We start from the raw sequence: 24,771 nt of genomic DNA, 5'->3' as shown, positions 1-24,771 counted from the left end.
TAAAACTGGGAAAACTTATTGACTCGAGTATAAGCCTAGGGTGGAAAAGAGCGCAAATTTAAAAGCCTCAATGGAACAGCAAAACATAGTAGGGTGAGAAATCTAACAATATGAAACCATAACATTAAAAGTAACAATATAAAAGTTATTAGCTTTACACCCTTTAGGACAGCTGTTCCGTTACTACCAGTGAGGCTGTAGAGATACTTAAACAGATATAAAAAAGTATTTTACTCATTGTGTGTAGCATAGCTATCATAGCTGTCTCTGTAGGACCCTCCTGAGCGATCACTATAACCTCCTTGACTCCTGCCACTTCCATAATAATCCCTTGAGCCACCACTGCCACCATATCCTCCACTCCTGCTCTCAAACCTGCTGCTTCCATAGCCCCTGTCACCGCCACCACGTCCTCTGCCACCACGGAAGAATCCTCTTCCTCCAGATGAGCCTCCTCTCCTGTCACCGGAGGACTTGCCAGCCTGATCCACACGAATCTGACGTCCATCCACAGACTTTCCATTCATTGCCTGCAAGGCATCTTTGGCATCCTCTGAGTTCTTATACGTAACAAAGCCAAATCCCCTGGATCTCTTAGTTTCCCGCTTCCTTTACCACAACCACCTCTGTGATCAGACCATATTTGCAGAACACCTCTTCCAGATTCCCCTCGTTGGGGTCAAAGCTCAGACCGCCGATAAAAAATTTGGATTGTCTGGACAGAACAAACGAAAGGCGAGGACGCAGAGAGAGAGAGATTTTTTACTTACCCCGCATGCGTTCCAACAACAGGAAGTTCGGCATTTGGAACGCAAGTATGCGTTCCAAATGCCGAACTTCCTGTTGTTGGAACGCATATGCAGAAGTTAACAGCCGAGGGACCGGACACCAGGTAAGTTCACCCTTCACCCGTGTATAAGCCGAGTGGCCTTTTTCAGCATACAAAAATGTGCTGAAAAACTCGGCTTATACACGAGTATATACGGTAATTCATAGCGATATAAGTCTTATTTTGAGATATTTATCAATTAATGGCTGGAAATATGTATACTTTTAGATTATGATGTATTAAAATGTATTTTACTTTATTTTAATATACTTCTGGAGAGACTGTTGTTTATATTCTGCCGAGATTTCTAATAGAGATTAACACCTGGTTTGGAATATATTTTATATATATATATATATATATATATATATATATATATGTATATTTTATTTATTACATACCTAACCAACTTTGATAACACACTCCAGCGCTGTAGGTTTTTGTGTGTGTTTTTGGGTTATACAAACCTGTTAAACCTTGGACTGTTCCTGGAAAGTAGGGACATTTGGCAGATATTATGGGACAGATCCTTTCCAGATCTCTTTCCCTATTCCACCCTCCCACTAACGAGTGAATACCCCCCTTACATTTGCTGTCTTGTAGAACCGAATAGATCTATGTGCCGTGTAATGTATTGGATGCTTTCTGTTTGGATTTGCTTTGTAAAGACTTCTGAACTGATTCTCCATAAGAGATGATTATGTAAATAACATTACACGGGCACAGATGAAATCACTGCATGTATCGAAAGTTGGCTTCATGAAAGAATACAGGGTCCTGTGAGATATGAATCCATGTGGATTAATGTGGTAAGTGATTGGTCATAGGGCTCTGTTCTAGGGCCCATTATTTTTTTAAATGTTTACTAATGATTTTGTTTCAGCAATTATAAGTCAGATGGCCTAGTAACAAAATTGCGTTTGGCAGTTAACTGAAAAGCTTAATGTGGACAGATTGATTTTCTCTGCTGCCTGTTATGGCCACCAGTGCGTCATAAACTTGTAGAACTAGCGGAGAGGTCTTCACCTATAGCAGCCGCCTTTCCCTAAGAGACTGGTAATGCTCACAGGTACTGGGATGGCCCCAGGTCTTACACTCAGTGTAGTACAAGTTTATGGTCACACAGGTGGGGTACAGATTGCCGATGACACCGACACAGAGGAGACCTACAATAAAAAAAACGATTGAATGAAATGTCGGGACCCCATTTAAACAGTGTCCCTGCGCGGTCCCGACGATGCCGTTTAAAATTGAAAGACATGAAGGGCGCACTGACATCACACAGTGGTGCCGGAGACCTGGACAGTTGGAAGGAGGTGCTGTCATCCTTCTGCTGGCATCAGAGATCTGCACAGTCGTTTTTCAGGTAAGTCTGTCATTCTAGCTGTCGTGTTTTCATTCAATCGTTTTTTTATTCTAGGTCTCCTCTGTGTCGGTGTTATCATAATCGTTGATTTCCACTGGGTCACACAGCAGCACACAGGAACGGGAGGTAATCCACGGAGTAGGGACAGGCGAGAGGTCTGCGGATTGAACAGAGATGATAAGGTCTGACTGGCCTGACAGAGCACAGGCAGAGACATCAGGTACAAGCAGGCTCAGGGACACAGGCAAAGGTTCAGAGTCCGGGTACAGGCAGAAGGTCAGGGCCACAGGCAAAGGTTCAAAGTCTGGGTACAGGCAGAGGGTCAGGGCCACAGGCAAAAGGTTCAGAGTCCGGGTACAGGCAGAAGGTCAGGGCAACAGGCAAAGGTTCAGAGCCCGGGTACAGGCAGAAGGTCAGGGCAACAGGCAAAGGTTCAGAGTCCAGGTAACAGGCAGACGTCATACACAGAAAGCAATCCAAGGTTCATCACCAACACAACACAGAAGCAGGTAGGAAACTGGAACAGAACGCTATAACCGGCAGTGAGGCTCATTCCTCACTGCCTTAAAAAGTACTAGTGGCCAATGAGCATGTAGTGTGTCCAGTTGCATAGTCAGCCAGGTGGCTGTGATAACTTCACCTAATCAGGCATGGATGGCTGATCCTAAATAGTCCTGAGCGCGCGTGCCCGGCTGTTTGACAGCTGGCCAGGAGCGGCGGCGGCGGGTAGCCTCAAGCGTCCCAGCTGTTGCCTAGGCAACCAGGATGAGGATGCCGGCAGTGACGTCCCGGTCGTCATGGAGACGGCCCGGACGCCAGCTACAGGGGGCAGCGAGTCGCGCCGGTGACAACAGCCACCGCGGCTGCTAACACTGTCAAAGGGAAGGTTCAGTGTATTTTAAGGTAAAGTTATACTTACATAAACAAACAACTTCCTGATTTGCTGTTTATAAATACCCCTCTCTTCTGAGCCCTCCGCCATCACTGAACCCCCATTGTCAACGACATACCTCCCATCTAAGGCCAGGATGCAGTTTTCTGCACAGTAAGGGTCATTATGGAATAGGCACCAATGCTGTTTGCACCAGCTTTAGCACCAATGCCTCTGCAACGTGTGTGAATTTTTCCTTTGACAAATCTCAGCGACTACAGGGGTGCAAAATGTATCAACTTCTGATGGTAGCAGCTGGGAGGATTGGGGTGCTCCTTGCTGAGAGTGGGCGAGACACATTAATCATACTTGCCAACTCTCCCGGAATGTCCGGGAGACTCCCGAAATTCGGTTCAGTCTCTCCTCGTTGGCATTTCTCCTGCATCCTGGATTTCACCGAGAATCGCGTCAAATGACGCGATTCTCGGTGATTGACGCCATTTTGTAAGGCGGGAGGGGGCGGGACGAGGCCAATCGCGTCATTTTGGCCCCACCCCCCGCGACGTAAATTACGTTTTGCGGGGGGCGGGGCCAAAATGTTTGCGGGGGGTCGGGGCCAAAATGACAGCGATTGGCCTCGTCCCGCCCCCTCCCGCCCTCCAGTCACGCCCCCTCTCCCGGAAACTTGTTTCCGAGAGTTGGCAAGTATGACATTAATTCTCCTAGTTAAAGAAGATTTTGATTTGCACCATGGGTTATTTAAATGAGTTCAATTAGTGTAAAAGGCGTATTTTGGGTGATGTTCCCTGTATAGTGGGGACGCAGGCATTGTGCTACGTGCAAAGAACTCGGATATGGTGGAAACCAGACAGTGAGATATACTTTCAAAGAGATGTTTTTTCTCCTGCCGGGTAGAGGTGTTTGCTTCAGAAATTCTGTTCACTGTGAATCAAAACGTATGAATCACAAAAAACTTTCTAGCTTGGATGTGCTGACCTCTTTCAACCAGTCACCTACAATCTCGATGGGGGCAGCAGGTAGCACAACACACAGAATGAAAGCTAAAGATGGCGCTGAAGTCTAAGCTTCTGGATTATTTAGTGTCTGTGTATAAAGTGAGTGTAGCTGTACTTGCCATCTCAGTCTTCACAAGCCATCAATTCCTAAAATTATACAGATTCACCAAAGTGAAACTCATATTTATCAATTATATAATTTTTGCAAAGTGAGCACTTAGGTGGAGTACTCCAGGATGTGTCCTACTGTACCTTTATTCCTCTAATGCTTCCAGCATGATGGTTGGCCGCAAATAGCAGTGGCTGATTAAAATGTTGTTATTGAAATATTACAAACATTAAGTGGCGACTGAGAGCTAACAGCACTACTCGCATCAAGTGCAAAATGATCGACATATACATCAACATCACCCTAATTACCATCAGCAAGTCAACAATGCTAGATGTGCAAATACAGTCGTTCATATTTTGAAAGTGCCATCTTGTTAGGTCTTGTGATTTTCTCTGAAAGGAGACTTTCAATATGTTGGATCAGGGCTGACATTCTGATCATTGCTCCCTGGTGACCTCAACTGCAACTGACCTTGGTGCACAGGCTTCCCACTTGACACAGAATTTTTGGCTTACAATAGTTTACATAGTGTTTCAAAGAGAAAAAAAGGAAGCGCAAACATGCTCGCCAAAATATATACACACCATCCAATTAATCATTAAAGCATTAATATTTGTTAATATTCAACATACAAAATAAAATAAAATCCACCAAATTAAATAACAAAATAGAAAAAGAACCCAATTGCCTTTTAATCATAAAATAAATGGGTTAATAGTTCCGGATGTGCACACTCTGGAGTATATTCATTCATTAATATTTCCACAAATTATATAGATGTTTTTTCATCCCGGATATATCCCATACAAAGGAAAAGTCACTCCAAGTGCTAATTACAGCTATTCTTCTGTTAGACTGTAAAGTAGTGAATAACATTCCTCTTGTAATTCGGAGGCATAGATGGTGTCATTCACATCGCTGCTTTCAGGGCTATTTGAGATCAAAGTTTCACTTCGTATACGGCAAATAGTATATTCAGCCGTCCACCGTGCTTCATAATCCATTTTCTCCCCAGCAGCACATAAAACACAGCTCCCCGTCTGTTACCTTATCACGGCTCCATAGATTTGCTGGGTATGTGTAGCAACTTCAGGACCCGGGGCTCACTTTGCCATCTTCACTAAGTACCTCCGTGACCATTCGGGCTAGGCTCTTCCTGCCAGATAACCTTTCTCTTGCACGTTTCTCCAAAATAATCAAACTGTGGTTTCTTCAGAGATGTGGAATTGACAGCTAAACTTCCTTGTAACTTAGAGTTGACCAAATCATGGTCTTCTCTATCGCAGTTAACAGGTGATACAATCCATTCATTGTCACTAGTGTGAAACCAAACATAGCATAGTAAATATATTCCATATATCATAAACCAATAAAATGTTTTGGATGGTGGTATTATAAATGAAAAAACATTGCAATTCTTATATTCTATTAACTAAACAAAATCACTTTAGGCTACAGGTTATAATTATAATTATTCAAGCCAACACATATTGGGGTCTATTTACCAATGACCGCATAATATGAATGAAACTTTTCAATCCTCATCGCATAGATGCGGATTGAAAAGTTTCTCATATGTATTAAAAAATCAACATAGGAACAGCCGTTCCGAAAAACGGCTGCTCCTGTGAAGATTAACACTTACCTGTCACTGAAGTCTTCTCTTCTCCTCCCTCTGCGGTGCTGCTCGCCCCTCTTTCAATCCCTGTGCGCATGCGCCGACCAGTAAACTCGGGCATGCGCACAGAGATCCCTGTCTGACGGAACCTGAGGCAAGTGTGGAGGGATCACATGATCCCTCCACACATGCGCTATGCAGCCCTGCTCGTCAGAGCAGCGCTGTTTTCAGTGAAACTTTTCAATTATGGTAATGTACGCCAGCTTCAGATGGCGCCAGCTTCAGATGGCGTACATTACCATGATTGAAAACTAAGTAACAGTCATTGATACATAGCGTTACTGAGCACTTCCCATACACTGTTATGGGGAGTGCTCAGTAAACCGATGAGAGAAGCAAAGCAGCAGATATCTGAGATATCTGCTGCATGCTGCAATAATACATAGTAATTTAGTGGTAAGTCCCCGAAAACTGCTGTTTTCGGGGATTTACACTCTAAATTAGAGGGGAGAGATCTTTGATAAATAGGCCCCATTGTCTCCTAACTCAGAAAGACTACTAGAGGCAGTCTCTCAACAATAACATTTTAATTCAATAGGACAAATGCATTCAAATACTCCAAATACACTAAACATTTTTTCAGGCAAGTCAATTTCAATCCAGGAGGTAAATGTATCAAGCTGAGGAGTTTTCCGGCGGGTTTTAAAACCAATCAGATTCTAGCTATCATTATTTTATTAGCTACCATTCTACAAAATGACAGCTAGAATACGATTGGTTGCTATTGGCAACATCTCCATTTTTCAAGCCTGCCGAAAAACTCTCAGCTTGATATATTTACCCCAGACATTTTACTCATACACATATCAAATACATTTTTAAAAAAAAATAATGTAAATAATCATAAATCATAAATAATCATAAATCCATAAAAAGACTGTCAAATCAAGAATATATAGCAATCAGACATAGCTCAGTATCATTGAGTCTCCTTGTAACAGGGAGCTCATGCTCACTGCTTATGTCTGTCTGCCCCTTTACTTCCCCATTTCGCCTCTCAAGGGTAGGCATAAGTGTTATTCGGACATAAGTTGCAGTAATTATCTGAAAATAAGTTGTCTAATGTCATTTCACCAGAATCTGAAAACACACATTGTTTTAGATTATGCACAAGTTTCAAATGCTTGCCGATCCGTTACATTTTTTTTTCTAAATAAGCTGGATGAGTATTCTTTTCTTTTCTTTGCTTCATTACCACTGACACAAGCATTGCTACTTTTCTTGTATAATGTTTTATGCATTGTGGGGCTTATCCGGGCACATTGGCCTCTTTTTTTCGCCCATGCCAAATTTGGTAAACTTGGTAAATTTTGACCCTCATCTGATCATGTTGTGCATAGAATAAGAGTTAACATTCATGCTCACTATACTCTGCTGATCACAGAATTAAGGTTTCGATAATTTGTTTTTTAACCCCTGCTAGGAACTGAAATAGTGTCCTCAAAGTAAAAGGTTTGAATAATTAAGAAGATGACTGTGATGGCACTGCGATAAAGGTGATTGAGACTCTCAAGTTTCTTTATCGTGTGTTTGACTTTAGCGTCAAAACGTTGTCTAAGAGTGGGTGACTTTGGCTTAAATAAAGTTATGGGTGTAATTTGTTTGGCGTCTAAGTATTGCTTATTAAATATGTGCAACATCAAATCTAGTCTATAGATACATCGGCGCAGAGATTCCTCATCATCAGCTTGGAAACTTGCATCAACCCCTAATGGAGACTCAAGATGCACTTCCTAAAGGCAAATTCTTTACAGATGTAGGACAGTAGGTGGATGATGATGTTGGGGTGTGATGTTTGTTTCTGCATATGTGTAGGTTGGTGATTGACTGCTGGGAGCTGAAGACTTCACAGGCAAGCAAAGACATAAATAATTGAAGGAAATAAAGTATAAGATAAGTTTGGAGAGAATTGTGGTGACAGAAGAGTAGGAGAAATATGAAAGTTAATTGAGTAGTGATCACAGTGAAGTGGTCAGAGATGCAAATGAATGTGCTTTAGTTGGGGTAGGTATTGAGAAAGTGGGAAGGTTGCGTCCAAGCAATTCAGGGCAGTAGAGGTGGAGGATCCTTTGCTACCCTCTTGGTTGGAATAATGTTGCAGACAACTTCCTCTGCTTGGGATACGTGGTTCGGGACAGAGATGACAACAACTGTTGAACATAAATGGTAACATCAGAAGATGCTCAAATCAACCTTGGAACGGACCTGATTCATTAAGGAATGTAAAAATTGTTCTGCACAAGTACACTTTGCTCAGAAACGGACTATACGCCAGTGAATCAAGTAATTTAATTCATCTTCAAATGCAGAGGACACTTCCAGCAGCTTATGATTTTATGAGCGGAACAAGGGAGGGAGGGGTATATGCACATAGTCAATGTACAGTAAGGTTGTGCCAAAGTTGGACGCACGCACATCCCTCCGATTCCAAACTCTGTGCAACTCTCAGGTACGTGATTCTCTGTCGTATCACTTGCACCAACATAAGGGCAGGTGTAAGTGCCGAGTAAAAGCGATGACAGACGTGTATGCAGGACAAAACATGTGTTTGCACTTTGCAATTAGTAACTGTAAAAAGTAATTTTATATACAGTACACATTTTTTTTAAAATGTCTTTATCTTTGAAAATCTAGTTTTATTCTATCATATAGGAGTGTATTCAAGGCAGTCCTGGCTTTGGTCAATTCCGCAAGTACTTCGGAGGACAAAGCAGCTTTGTGTCTGGCCTCTAAAGCGATAATTTTTTGAGAAGCTGGTCTTTCAAAGCTTCTTTCTGTTTTTTCATAAATGAGACTAGTTGGATCATTTTACCACGAAGGACACACTTATGTGCCTCCCAGATTGATACTGCCGAGACTCCGGGGTATTATTGAATTCTATGTAGTTGTCAAGGGCTTGTTCGATTTGTGCTTTACAGTAGGAGTCTTGTAAAAGGAGCTCGTTAAGTCTCCATGAACAACCTTTAACCCTTGGAAAAGGGTTTTTCTTTGTTCTTTGTTCTTTGTTCTGCTAGTGTCTCTATAATAGAAACTAATTACAAGGTTCTAACAAGATGGTATAGGTGCCCAGCCCAACTAGCAAACTTTTGCCAGGGTGTTTCTGACTCCTGTTGGAGATGCCAGAATGCCCGGGGCACTACTATGCATATCTGGTGGGATTGTGAGATACTCAGACCTTTCTGGTCCAAGGTCATGGAGGTCTCTGCTGAAATATTAGGAGATGATGTTCCTGATAGTCCCGACTACTGGCTTCTCAACAAGATCGACGTTCCAATTTCAGGTTTAAAAAAAACATTTTACGTTATCTGATTTCGGCTGCGAAAGCAGTGATTCCAACCCATTGGAGATCTCCTAACCCCCCAACCATCCGGGAGTGGTTCCAGAGATTGGAGTTTTATAGAGTTATGGATGAGCTTTTACTTTCATCTGCTGATAAAGTTACTGAATATTACTCCATTTGGAGCCCATGGCTCGAATTCCAGGACTCCGATAAATTTAATCATTTAAACAAACCAGTTCTCTCACCTACTCTCCTTGCTAGGACTTGAATTGTTTATTTACATAATCTGTACTAGGAAACATTGCCCCCCCCCCTTACCTATCCCCGTCTCTGTCTTTTCCTTTTTCTCTCTTTCTTCTTCTTCTATTATAACATTTATTTGAATGTGTTATTATGACATTTTTTTGTTAATATGGTGGTTTTGTTACCCACTTATCTGTTCTTTCTGTTGAAACTGCCTTAAAAACTTCAATAGAGATAAATATTATAAAAAAAAAAGTCTTTATCTTAATGACTATATTATCAACAATAAGGGAATGCTTTATATTTCCTGTGCAAATGTTGCACATTAAGTTAGTTTTGCACATCTTAATGAATCAGGCCTCTGGTATTTTCATTTTTATTGTGATGATAATCCTCAGCATTACTGTGATTTTTAACACTGTTATATATTAACTATAAAGGTATAAATCTCTAGTGAGGTTAGTAAACTAAGATAAACAACGTGAAGTACAAAGTGGGAAGCGAAAGGTTCTAAATAGCAAGTTTATTAGTTGAGATCTGATAACAAAACAGTTTCCCGTGCATTTTGCGAGCAGAACTTAATTTGGCCTCCATAGAAATAAGGTAAAATGTAATTAGGAAATTCAGTCCATCAATAAAGGATATAATGGAATTAGTCTAGATATGAAAACTAATTACAGGAGGACAGGTTTGTTATAAAGTGCACAGTGTAACAGTTTGTTCAAGAAATAAATTTATAAATAAAATACTTAACATAATTTTAATATAACTCTTCTAAACCATTGGAAGCAGAACAGAGAGAGGGAGACCTGGGAGGCAGGGACAGAAATACTACTGTAGTCCTGGGTCCCTCGGCATCTGTCCTGCATTGTAATGGGTCTTTCTGCGGCTGGGGGGTACACCATATACCCACAGCCAGCGGAACACGGTAAGCCCAGGAAGTGGGGCAGGAGGGGGGCACCAAAGGAGCCCAAAAGCCTAGCAAATCAGAAAAGATGAACTTCACTGCCAGACTCTCCCAATACAATGCTTTGTGAGAAAGGAGGACAGGTGTTACAGTCCCTGAAGGCAACTATCATTTAGGATTGGCGCAGGCATTCCTGAGGCATGGAGTCTAATGGACACCCCATTATTCACCAAGAACCGCCACAAGGCAGGATGGATTTTGTTGCCAGGAGTCTGCAGGTCGCCCTCAGGGTAGCCCCATGATGTGATAGCGGGTAGATGGTTGGATACAGGCAGGTACAGAGGTTGTGGTCAATATACTAAGCTGGGTTGGATGCATTCTGAAGTACATGGTGCCAAGGACAATCCAGAAAGCAAGGTCAGTGAACAACCCGGGTCAGAAACACAATGAGATACGCTGTGCCAAGGATAATCCAGAAAGTGAGGTCAGTAAACAAACTGTGTCGGATACACACTGTAGAAAGCAGCACATGGGTTAATCCAGTTAGACAAGCTAAGAGAGATTCACTAGGAGCCAAGCACCAGAAAGCACAGGGGCAGGGGTTAGCAGCAACCTGTTACTCTGACACTGAGTGGATCTTGTATAGTGCAGGGAGTTTCAATCTCCCCGCACAGAGTCACATGATCACAACACCAAGCAGGAAGTACAAAAGAGAGTGCTGTGATCAAAGGCGTGGTCAGGTAAGGTTCTCACAACAGGTACCAATTGTCAGGTAATGTGTTGCTTGGGGGGGGTCATTGTGTTGTTACCGGCGGGAGAGGGAAATGTGCTACTAGGGGGGTGAGGGGGATGTTGTTACAGAGTCGATGGGGTTATTAGGTTACAGGGAAGGGTTGGGTAGAAATATTTTCTTATAGGGTTGAGCAAATCACCCAACTTTTAAAGTTGGGGAAATGGGAAAATGCACACATGAGAAGGGGCCACACATCACACAGGTGCTGACCCACCCCAGCCACCTTCAAATCTCTCTTTCAATGCCTCTGCTGAACAGGACATACCTCCTAACTTCCCATTGCTGCACAAAGGTGTCCAAGAAACCAGACCATTGGGACATTGACAGAGATAGATCCACCTGTAGCCAATCAGAGCATTAGGTCAGTCACAGAGCTGGACCAACCTGCAGCCAATCAGACCATTAGGACCCTGACAGGGGTAGATCCACCTGTAGCCAATCAGACCATTAGGACATAGACAGGTGTAGATCCAGCTGTAGTCAATCAGAACATTAGGATGTTGACAGGTGTAGATCAACCTGTAGCCAATCAGAGCATTAGGACATTAACAGGTATAGATCCACCTGTAGCCAATCAGAGCATTAGGACATTAACAGGTGTAGATCCACCTGTAGCATTAGGACAGAGCTGGACCTAACTGCTGCCGATCATTTCATTAAAGGATATAAAGCTTGTACATACAACGTATTTACCTTTTCCAGAGTAAGAGAACTGGATCAGTGTACTGTATGATTGATATAATTTGCTTTAGCTTCTCTTCACCAACCTGATGTCTGCGCAGCTTAATAACTACAGGACCGAGCACACTGTTACTATAGGAGCTGGCGCTCTTCCCTGAAGTCTCCGAGTAAATCACCCGAGAGGAAAACAGCCTTTAACATTGTGTTTCTTCTGCTAATCGGGGTGATTCCCAGGTGTTCTGCGTGTGCAGCTCTTCAGTGGGGTCTTTAATAACACAGTGGAGGACATTTATGTTTCCACCACAGAAGGTGTTGACTTTGCACCTTTACATTAGGGGACTATTGTCCGCTCTCAGTAGTAGAATTAATGTACATGTGCGGAGAGACTGAAGCTTCCCATTAAAGTCCATCCTCCTGCCCCTTTAGTATCTCTCCATCCAGTAAATTTTAACATTTAACATATTTTCTCCTAATATATTTGGTTCCGACTCATTTCTGGCTGATATTAAGCATGAGAGTGTCGGGAACAGTCCGTCTTTCTACAGATACCAGTTTTGTGTGTGTGTGACGGGGTTATTACTTTACTATGTGTGGACTGGGAATGTGCGTCACCATTGAAAAGAGCAACATGTAGGCGCACAACAGATCTGAGCCGGTGCAAATTCATTTCCTTCTACTGAGTAGAAGTAACATGGAAAAGAAATACGGTGTCTTAGCCCCTTTATCTCATTTCAATGATCTCGCTCGGTAGACTGATATGTAAAACGCGGCTCTGTAGCGCCCATGCTCCATACTTCACTCTGCCAACTCTTCCTCTCGGTACAGACTGCTGTTCATCCACAAATGTGACCATCCTGCTCCAGAAACCTGGTGGACGCACTACAAAGGACAAATCATCATCATCATCAGTTATTTTTATAGCACCACCAATTCCGCAGGACTGTACAAAACACAAACACGGGGAGAACATACAAACTCCACAGATAAGGTCATGTTCGGGAATCTAACTCATGACCCCAGTACATTAAGGCAGAAGTGCTAACCACTGAGCCACCATTACCTCTAGTGCAGTGGGTAATGGACCCGGAGATGAGCTGGGGTCCGTACTTGCCGCACTGTGCAGCGACGGTGGTCGCTGCCCCTATCAGAGGAGCAGAGTGGAGGCTGCGGGTGGATAGATGCATCGTTCCCCCATCCACAAATTCTGGTATGTGTTCCATCAATGTAGAGTTCCTCCTCTGCTCTAGCGGGTTTGCTTAAATTTTGCTTTTAAATTAATTCTTCATAGTTGTATTAGTGCTGTGTGTCCTGAACGTTTCAACAACAATTCCTCTCCACCAGCAGACATTCCTCTCTGTATAACATATCAGTTCTACCTCATGTTCAAAGTGTTACCTCTATATATTACTCACATAATCTGTTGTGCAGTAAAGAAGAATTGTTCCCCAAAACAAAGTACATAACACACAAAGAAAACACCCGCCGTTGTCCTAGTTAAGGCATATTCGCACAAATTTACTGAATTATATATAAATCAATTTCTATCCAATTGTAAGACTACACTATACAGAGACACAATAACTAATTGGATTTTGCGCCCTGCTTAGATTAGGACATCGTAGTATATTTACTTTACATAAAGAAAAGAAAGGAGAAGAACATGAAACATTGCCGGTGGCTGAGCGAGCGGCGCCTGGATGATATTTCAAGGTGCTCGAGAGTTTAATGTCTCTTTTCTTTATTACATGCTCAAGAGCCGCAAACGGAAATGGATCATTATTCCAGTCTCCTTTATCATTAGCGTGGATGTGTGAGGGAAGTTTTCTCAGTCCATTAGCCGTCCAAACGCAAGAGAGAGAAAGAGAGAGAGACAGATATGTGGAAATTAAGAGACAGCTATAACTGCACATTCATTATTTCAAGCAGACTTTCTCCTCCGGTACCAGCCCCACACAGCACACGGGAGCCCCGACACACCCATATTCATTATGCATATTCGCGAGCATTCTGTGGCCTTTATATGAGGTCCTGCTTCCACCAATGATAGAGTTCATGTTAGTAATAAAATGCTGAATGCAAACTGACCGCTCACTGTCACTGTGTTGGGACTTTGTCTAAAATATGTTCCCTTCTTCTTCCTGGATCCTGAACTTATTGGGCCTGAGTCACTAAGGAGAGCAAAACAAACAAAAAAAAAGAGTAACTTTGCACTTTGGAAAGGCCATGTTACATTGAAGGGGGTGATAAGTATATTATTGTGGGGACAGATTTATAGTTGGGTAAGGTATGTTCTAGAACAACTTTATATTTCAGTGTAAAAATAAAGCTATCAAGTATTTATGTCAACTACATGACAAAAAGGCCAGTATTATCCTTATGTGCAAAATAATAAACTAATTTGCACCCCTTGCATTGTAACATGGATTGTCCATTAGAAAACTTACTTCTTTTTTATGCTTTACTTTCCTTAATGACTCAGGCCCTCTGAGTCGATCTCCTTCCCTCCCCACAGGCGCTCACTCACCCTCTCTCTTCCCTTAACCTGTCTATCTCTGTCTCTATCTTTATCTCTCCCTCTCACCCTGTCTCTGAGTTGTTCTCTCACCCTCCCCCCCCCCCCCCCCGTGTTTTCCCACTCTCTCTCTTCCCTTATCTAGTCTATCCATCTCTCTTTTACACACCCTCTATCTCTCTGTTCTCCTCTCTCCCTCTCTCTGAGTGTCTCTCTCTCTCTCCCTTGCGTTTTCCCACCTTCTCTATCTCCTTATCCTGTCTATCCACCTCTTTCTCCCTCTCTCTTTCTTTATCGCTCTCTTTATCACATTCTCTTTTTATCACTGTCTCTCTCTTTCCCTCTTCCTCCATGTCTGCCCATCACTTCTCTCTCTCTCTCCCCCATTTTCTCCCACTCTCTCTTCCCTTTCCATGTATATCCACCTCTCCCTATCTCTCTTTCGGTCTTTCCCTCTCTATTCTCCGCTCTCCATCTCTCTGAGTCTCTCTCTCCCTCCTTTGCGCTTTTTCCACCTTTTCTATTTCCTTATCCCATTTTGTTACTTCTCTTTATCTCTCTCTTTCTATATCATTCTCTTTATCACTGTCACGGGCACTAGGAGTTTTACCCAGAATTCACCAGGTGGAATTTCACTTTACCAGAGGCGCGGAGTCTAACACAGTGGCTGGTCTTCTCCGGGAACTCCCGCAAGGGAGTATGGTTTTAGCGGCTGCCACTGTGCAGGTCCGGGCCCTCTGGGAAGTGTGGTGAATATACGGAACTGTACAACTGAATAGGAAAGGGAATGTCAATGATATAAATGCAGAGTCTCTGAACAATGAAAACAAGAGTAACACGGGAGACTGATGAGCAGTAATAAAAGGAGGAGAACGTTCCAAAGTGCACTAGCACACAGGTAGCATACAGCAGACCAATATATGACAACTGGATAAAGTCTATGGATGGACCAATCAATAATGCAGCAGGAGAGTCATCGACTCGCAGCTATACTTCAGAGCCACTATAGGCTTTAGTCCTAATCACAGGTACCATGCAAAATAGTAGAGTAAGCTGCTCCTGACATATGTTCCCGCTGGTAAATGTAAAGACGTGTGCAGATGTTGGTATAATACTAGATAGCGTGGAGCGGTCTGTGACCGGTAAGTCTCACCACTGATGTGGAGAGAAGACTTGTCCAGGTGCAGGTATGTTACCAGGTAGCGTAGAGTGGTCTGCGGCTGGCAAGTTGTACCACTGATGTGGAGAGATGACTTGTCCAGGTGCAGGTATATTACCAGGTAGCGTAGAGTGGTCTGCGGCTGGCAAGTTGTACCACGATATGGAGAGACGACTTGTCCAGGTGCAGGTATGTTACCAGGTAGCGTAGAGTGGTCTGCGGCTGGCAAGTTGTACCACAATATGGAGAGAAGGCTTGTCCAGGTGCAGGTATGTTACCAGGAAGCGTAGAGTGGTCTGCGGCTGGCAAGTTGTACCACAATATGGAGAGAAGGCTTGTCCAGGTGCAGGTATGTTACCAGGAAGCGTAGAGTGGTCTGCGGCTGGCAAGTTGTACCACAATATGGAGAGAAGGCTTGTCCAGGTGCAGGTATGTTACCAGGTAGCGTAGAGTGGTCTGCGGCCGGCAAGTTGTACCACGATATGGAGAGACGACTTGTCCGGGTGCAGGTATGTTACCAGGTAGCGTAGAGTGGTCTGTGGCCGGCAAGTTGTACCACTGATATAGAGAGACGACTTGTCCAGGTGCAGGTATGTTACCAGGTAGCGTAGAGTGGTCTGCGGCTGGCAAGTTGTACCACTGATATAGAGAGACGACTTGTCCAGGTGCAGGTATGTTACCAGGTAGCGTAGAGTGGTCTGTGGCCGGCAAGTTGTACCACTGATATAGAGAGACGACTTGTCCAGGTGCAGGTATGTTACCAGGTAGCGTAGAGTGGTCTGTGGCCGGCAAGTTGTACCACTGATATAGAGAGACGACTTGTCCAGGTGCAGGTATGTTACCAGGTAGCGTAGAGTGGTCTGCAGCTAGCAAGTTGTACCACTGATATAGAGAGACGACTTGTCCAGGTGCAGGTATGTTACCAGGTAGCGTAGAGTGGTCTGCGGCTGGCAAGTTGTACCACAATATGGAGAGAAGGCTTGTCCAGGTGCAGGTATGTTACCAGGTAGCGTAGAGTGGTCTGCGGCCGGCAAGTTGTACCACTGATATGGAGAGACGACTTGTCCAGGTGCAGGTATGTTACCAGGTAGCGTAGAGTGGTCTGCAGCTAGCAAGTTGTACCACTGATATAGAGAGACGACTTGTCCAGGTGCAGGTATGTTACCAGGTAGCGTAGAGTGGTCTGCGGCTGGCAAGTTGTACCACAATATGGAGAGAAGGCTTGTCCAGGTGCAGGTATGTTACCAGGAAGCGTAGAGTGGTCTGCGGCTGGCAAGTTGTACCACAATATGGAGAGAAGGCTTGTCCAGGTGCAGGTATGTTACCAAGTAGCGTAGAGTGGTCTGCGGCCGGCAAGTTGTACCACGATATGGAGAGACGACTTGTCCGGGTGCAGGTATGTTACCAGGTAGCGTAGAGTGGTCTGCAGCTAGCAAGTTGTACCACTGATATAGAGAGACGACTTGTCCAGGTGCAGGTATATTACCAGGTAGCGTAGAGTGGTCTGCGGCCGGCAAGTTGTACCACTGATATGGAGAGACGACTTGTCCAGGTGCAGGTATGTTACCAGGTAGCGTAGAGTGGTCTGCAGCTAGCAAGTTGTACCACTGATATAGAGAGACGACTTGTCCAGGTGCAGGTATGTTACCAGGTAGCGTAGAGTGGTCTGTGACTAGCAAGTTGTACCACTGATATGGAGAGACGACTTGTCCGGGTGCAGGTATGTTACCAGGTAGCGTAGAGTGGTCTGCGGCTAGCAAGTTGTACCACTGATATGGAGAGACGACTTGTCCGGGTGCAGGTATATTACCAGATAGTGTAGAGTGGTCTGCGGCCGGCAAGTTGTACCACTGATATGGAGAGAAGGCTTGTCCAGGTGCAGGTATGTAACAAGGTAGCGTGGAGTGGTCTGCGGCTGGTAAGTTGTACCACGATATGGAGAGAAGGCTTGTCCAGGTGCAGGTATGTAACAAGGTAGCGTGGAGTATTTTGCTACTAGCAAGTTGTACCACAATATGGAGAGAAGGCTTGTCCAGGCGCAGGTATATTCCACAGCAAACAGAGAGCACGAGTAGAAACCGGAAACACTTCGGAGTCACAAGGGAATGAGAACCGAAGAACAGGCAACGGTAATAGAGTAACAGGTGCCTTAAGTAGTGAGAGGTGAATGATTGACCAATGAGACTATGAGCAAGGTTTTAACAGTCCGTGGTTTCTGCACATGCACAATCCTTGGTCAAGGTGGCGGACGGCCGCGGCGCCGAACAGGCGCCGGCAAGAGAGAGAGAGACCCATGTCCCAAACCAGAGGCACTAACCGTCCGGTGAGTGACAATCACTTTCTTTCTCTTCATCACTCTCTTTTTTATAACTCACTCTCTTTCTCTCCTGCTCCATTCTTTCCCTTTACCACCTCTCCTGTCTACCCTGCTCTTGTCACTGTCACTCTCTCTATCCTTCCTCTTCATTATTTCCCTTGCTTTCTAACTCTCTCTATCCCCCCCTATCTGTCCTTGCCCTCTCCCTATCTCCCTCCCTTTATGTCTCTCTCTCTCTTTCTCTATATCTCTCTTTCTCATTCTCTCACTCTCTGACTCTTTCTCCCCCTCCCTCTCTCTCTCTCCATGACTCTTTATCCATCCCTCTCTCTGACTCATGTCTCTCTCTCTCTCCCTCCCTCTCTTTCTCCCTCTCTCTCTCTCCTCTGTCCCTCTCTCTCTCCACCTCTCTCTCTCTCTGAATCTTCCTCCCTCCCTCTCTCTCTCTCCCACTCTGACTCTTTATCCACCCCTCTCTCTCTCTCTCTCTCTCCCTTTCCCTCTCTCTGACTCATGTCTCTCTCTCTCTACCTCCCTCTCTCCCTCTCTGACTCTTTATTCATCTCTCTCTCTCTCTCTCTCCCTCTTTTTCTCCCTCTCCTCTGTCCCTCCCTCTCTCTGTCTCTCTCTCTCTCTCTCCCTCTCTTGCTCCCATTCTCTCTGCCTTTCCTCATTCAGAGGTTCTCTTTTGCATTCCTCTATTTGCAGGCACATATTACAATAAATAAAGTATATATCTACCACCAGAGTGATGCATTATTTATTTAATCACAGTTTCCAGCATGTGACCACTTTCATTAAAATAAAGAATTAAGTTTTTCATTTTTTAAAGGAAACATGTTGGTTATTTGATATGTCTGGAACTGGCAGATGTCCCAGCTCCCCGGATCGCAGACCGTTTCTATCTGTGCGATTCCCAGGCAAAATAAGCAACAGATTTATGAAACAAGAAAGAGATTGTTCTGTTTACTGTAGAATCCCATTTATTTGATAAATCAGATACTGCTTTGTGTTGGCTTTTCCTTCACAAATATTTTTATTTTTATATGCACACGAGACATTGTATAACTCTTGGATGAAACAATAGAAATATAGGTCATGTGTGTTATAAATGAATTCACTCCTTGAAATCAGAATAATTACAAGTGTATACGCTCAGAGGTGCAGGAGATAGATTCAGCTGTAAGAGAAATAAACAGGGTTTCAGTTCTCATCAACAATAACCAGCGCAGGACAATAATTGTAGTAAATAGGGAGCAGATTGTGAGGTGTAAGTGTGATTTTGGGGGTGGGGTGTTTACTTTGCCTTTCATAAAAATATTGCTAGAAGTATTTGAATCAATTTTACGTTTGATTGAACCAGCGGCCTGACATACTCAACCATGGTGGATGTTTTATTCCTACTGAGCAGGTAACTCAAATTCTCCAAGTTCCAGTTCAAAGTTCATGTTCACAGCTCGCCGTTAAAAGGCATTAAATAATCTACAAATTGTACGGGTTTGCATGATGTACCATTGTTATCATATTTTCATTTAAGCAGTGAACTTTACTGTGTTCAAAGTTTGAATTCACCTTTTCATTGAACAAAGGTTAAAATTACTGTACAATGTAGCCATTTAAGCTTCAACAACATCAAACATTGTATAAACTGTTACAACTATGGTGGAACCCGTTAGTTTTGCTTGAATTTAGATAACATTTTTTAGAAGATCTAAAGTGTGAGAATTTTTTGTGACTGTTCAAAGTTTTGAAAAAATTTTGAGCAGAAAACATCTGGCAAAGACTGCAAAACACACTGCAATGCAGATAGGAGTTAGTGCAATTGTTTGCACAGTGCTAGAAATGGCAACGCAACAACTTATTCATATGTGAAACGCCTACATGTGCTTGAGGGGGATTCCAGACACCTGTAATTGCCCCAGAGCTCCATTCATTTCCCTGGAATAAGAGTGGTAAATATTCCATTATTGACTGAACAGATCAGAAAAATATGTCAATGAATATGAATGAATATTGCTGAATCTCTATATATTTACATAAATGTTGTACACCTTGCATGATAATTACTAATCAAATTGTGACATTTTCATTCTTCATTCCTTTGTTTTTGACATCCATGAACCTTCTCACGTTGTGTTAGTTAAACACCAGAGAGGATAATTTTTTTTATATTATAGCAAAATGTGTTTTCTCACTGTGCAAATTAAGACGTCTTCTGAAATGTAATTTAACCAGTCCAAAAATATTAAAAATGTCAGTCCCATCCCCCAATAGATTTGGAGAGAGGGGAGGGGAGAGAACGTCATCGTGGGTTGATGAGAGCCGGCGGTGCCCACAGGAGAAAATGATTTATTTTTTTTCTATTTCTCTATTTGTATTTTAATGTTAAGATTTTTTTTTGTAGAATCTGTAACTGGAAGTTCAGGATCAGGCTTTCCCATTCCTGTCAACAGGCGAACAGGGTCTAAAGTCATCTTACCATCCCGGCTCACTGACATTTTCTTAATAAATTGTCTGATCAAGGACTTTCTATCACTGCGACACGCAACAAATAAAATATCTGGGGGGGTGTTAATAGACCCCATAGTATCATAGAACATTAATTAGTCAGTAACTGTATCCCACATGTTAATAAATGAAAGTGCGCAATGCAATGAAGATGTTTATACGGAATCATACAAACAACAAAAAAAACTTCCAGCAGTTGCACTTTAGGGTAATCAATATAATAATAGAACTTGGAAGACCATAACGTTAATAAATAATTAGTTTGCTCTTAAAAACAGCACAATAGCTATTAAAAATATATGTTATAAAAACACATCCACTGATTAGCTGAATAAATTAAGGTGTGCAAAAATAATAAAATAAGCCACTGTGACAGGATGGACCGCCTATGTCACCCTGTCTGTTGTTGCTGGGAACCGGCTGGGCTTACTTTGCCACCGTCTCCTTTCTTTACCCCAAATGCGCCCTCTAACCGCAGTAGGAGGGGCTTACAATGCTGCCACCACTGGACTCCTTCACAGTATCTAGTATCGCGTCCCTTCTGGGTTACTGTCACTGCTAGGGTACCCCTTTGCTAGTACACCTTGGCTGGTGCCCCTGACCTCTTCCTATAGACCAGGGTTGCTCTGGATGGATCCCCCATGGCCTATCACACTGGCCATAGCTGCTGGGTAGCGGGCAGAATGGTGGTACTGGATGCTGGGTCCAAACCTCAGTACAGCTGGGAACGGATTAGAGTTGGATCTTATCTGTAGGTCACAGGAATTCCAGCATGGAAGAAGTTGTCAAGCAGGTCTTTGAAGCAAGTGATGTTTATTTGCTCAAGTGCCCTAATAAGGACGGTTCACACTGGTTTAAGGTACCAGTGATCAAGAGGTCAGAAGAAACAAGAATTATACATTTCAGTACAAACCAGTGTTGTTTTATACAGTTTTGGACATAGCCTCGCAGGGAGTAAGCCAGCCCCCTGAAAGTCTGAGTAATTTTTAGTATAAGGATGCAATATGTTTCCCCAAACATGGATTTAATTTGCAGTAATCTGTGATACCATAAATCACATTGATCAGAGATTTCCTTTCACTTTAACCAGGATACAGGTAACGGATCCCTGCCGGGCCTTCAGGCCAGAGCAGTCATTTGACACTTCACATCAAAAGACTTAGTTAAGATTTCCTGCTATCAGCAAAACAGACTCCCTCCCCACATATGCCTAATTAGAGATTTCCTCTAGCAAACTTACAAAACCCCAAACAAGACATTTCCTATACCAAAATACACAATATCAAAAATTAGTACATTTGCAATGATATAAATAAGCGCCCTACGCTATTTCCTTTAAATTAATTTATTCCATAAGTTATTTATAAGTGATCCAGCCACAGCCACCAATAACCCAATTCAGTTCACAATTATATTTCAATATTTTACATCTGTTATATCCATTATAATGCTTCTCATTTTAGAGTTAGGGATTATTTACAATAGAAGAAATGATACACGAATATGAAACTATGTATCTGAAAGGTAAAAGTGATACATTGTATAATATAAGCTGCTGGTATTAACATGATCGGGACTAATGTCCGTCTTTCAGATTCATATGCAAACTAACGGATTATTGCAGTATAGATAAATGCTGCCGTTGTGTAATTTCATCCATTCTAAATACAAATTGCAATCAGATCCCATTTCGATCGTTTGTTAAGTAGTCCAAGAAATAACAATGATACATTCTTATAATATTTCTCTCACATTATTCTGATAAACATATTTATCTCCTTATTCTGTAATCCAAACCTTTTTTAAAATTCCCTTAATAAATGCATATAAATATATATAACTATATACATAGTATGTGTCCACTAGGCTTTCCTGATTACCTCATTTTACTATGAGTCTACAGATTTCTTCTGATCATCTGATATTTTTTAAATATGTATAATTAATATGACAAATTCACATTATGAGAGAGAAACAGGGGAAGGGAAGAAGAGAACAGAAACAATAGCAATAAAATAAAGAGATAATAAATAGGGACCTGATTCATTAAGGATCTTAAATGAAGAGGATTCTTATTTCTGTCTCCAGGACAAAACCATGTTACGATGCAAGGGGTGCACATGAGTGTTCTGTTTTGCACATAAGTTAAATACTGGCTGTTTTTTCATGTAACACACACATACTTGATAGCTTATTTGTACACTGAAATTTAAAGTTGATATTTGTGTGCTACATGAAAAAACAGGCAGTATTTCACTTATGTGCAAAACAAAACACTCATGTGCACCCCTTGCATTGAAACATGGTTTTGTCCAGGAGACTGAAATAAGAATCCTCTTCATTTAAGATCCTTAATGAATCAGGCCCTAAGACTCTATCCTTTTTCTTTGAATTCAGAGTTCTCATTGAGGTTTCTTAGTGCTCAGATGTTAATATAAACATCCAATGAGCTTTCTCTGTATATATGTTCTACCCTTATAATACAGCACATTCAAATACGTTACTGAACTTTAGGGAGAAGAGAAATAGTGGCAACGTTTTGTGCAAACTGCGCATTGTTGTTAATCAGGTCATTTGCCCACTTTGCGCAGTTCTGACAACACAATCTTCTATTTCTGCTTTTACTTCACCTCCCTGTGGAACGCCAGTCTGCAAATTAGCATTTAATACATATGTAAATATGAATTGAGCTGTGATGACAATGGTCTATTCATCCTTCTGTTGTCACGTCCAGAACTGCTCTTCCTTGCTGCAGACATGAAGAGGTTAACTACCAGAAGACGCCACGAGGAGGTGGAGCCTACAGCTAGAAATGGGCGTTTACCACAGAATCTTGTTGCCAGAATATTGATGTCACATGCTCAGGGCCTGATTAAGGGTTCCAGCCGCCCCAGGCTAACACTTCGGTTGACGCCCCTCCCCCCCCGCGCGCTCGCGAGAGAGTGCGCCTCCTGCCGCAACCCATACCTATACCTATTCTGTACAGATTTATGTCTTAGATAGGTTTCCTGCCAAATTCCATCCTTTTCCTCTTGAATTAATTCCCAGCTCTTCCTCTGACCCTTCCCATATTCATACCTCCTCTCTCCACTGCCTTAAGGGACTCCTGTTCCCCATCTCTTTTTGGAAAAATAGTCAAAACTTCTGAAAATGATCTGCCACGCTAATGCATATCGGTATTCACTTTTGACAGTATTTTTAAATTTTGATATGTCCTCAGTGCTATTACTCGTGTATTTATAATGTTGACATGTGAATAAATAAAGTATTAAAATAAACCCAAGGAGCAGAGGATAACACTTACCATACACTCCAGCTTGTCAATGAGCTGTTCCAAGCGATTAATCTGTACAGACCACTGAGTGTCACCATCTACCAGCAAACCTACCAGATATAGAGGGAACTTTACATATAGTTAGAGGAAGGTAACCACTTCACATAGAGAGGGCTGAAAACATACCAGTTGTCAGAATCCCAGGATAAGCATCTGCTGGTGAGAGGCAGACAGACTGATGCCCGCGCAGCCTGCTTTTGACTTTAACTTACCTTGAGGACTGCCGGACTGGTCCTCTTCTGTCCCGTGCAACACTCCGGTGCTTCTTCCTTCTAGCAGTGCGGGCGCGATCTGTCTGCTTAGTGTGGTCACGTGAAATGTTAACATCTCATGTGACCACACTAAACAGCGCACCGCGCCCGCACTGACAGCTAAGCAGAAACTGTCAGCTGCCGCCTGCTTATTGGAGCTGAGCCTGTCACTGACTGTGTATGGAGTCATAGGTGGACTCCATACACAGGGGCAGACCCCATAAGGTAGGAATTTCAGGGGGGGGGGGGGGGGGGGGGCGACGGGTTGCATCAGCCGCAAAAAAAAAAAGTACATTTTTTTTCTACTTAACCAGCGCTGCACCCACCCTGACCCAGCGCCCCAGGCTGCAGCCTGGTCAGCCTGTTGGCTAATCAGGCCCTTCACATGCTGGACCCAGGATCAGGCCGTCATTTACGAGACCCAGTCATTGCAGCTCTCCCTCTGCTCCCGAAACCGGCTCCTGCGCATCTTTCCCTCTCTTTCTTGTGGTCACATGACCGCTGACATCATAGGGCAGCCCAATTCAGCCAGGTCAGCTATATAAGGACTCCGTCCGTATACCAGTTCCAGCTATGCTTTCATCTGTCACCAACTTGTCACACCTGGAGGTAGGGCAGAGTGCCTCAAGCTGCGAATCTACCAGCAGTGAACCCCAAACTCCTTTGTGGGGGTCCCTGGTGAAATCTGGTTGTTGGTTAGAATCTGTGGCTATGCTCTTGTCAGAGCTAATCCAGGTTGCAGAACGAATATCCATTAAATACACTTGAATTGTTACAATTGAGCTCTGTTCCTATTCCGGATTGATCTGATCATCAGGAGCTGGCTGGTTTGGGGGAGCAGGTGGGAATTTGTCCCACGGGCTGGCCCTATATTTGGGCACAATGGGCTCACCCCTGCTGAGTGCACATCAGAC

At 43.1% G+C, this 24,771-nt stretch overlaps 1 pseudogene; it reads right to left on the bottom strand.

Annotated features, from left to right (window-relative positions):
• Positions 1 to 227: 227 nt before the first annotated feature.
• Positions 228 to 24,047, bottom strand: LOC142142535 (cold-inducible RNA-binding protein B-like; annotated as a pseudogene).
• Positions 24,048 to 24,771: the final 724 nt, after the last annotated feature.

The sequence above is a fragment of the Mixophyes fleayi genome, chromosome 3, assembly GCF_038048845.1.
Source record: "Mixophyes fleayi isolate aMixFle1 chromosome 3, aMixFle1.hap1, whole genome shotgun sequence".
Lineage (NCBI taxonomy): Eukaryota > Metazoa > Chordata > Amphibia > Anura > Limnodynastidae > Mixophyes > Mixophyes fleayi.
Note: the sequence above shows the minus strand (reverse complement) of the source record. Positions and strands in the feature narration are given on the sequence as shown.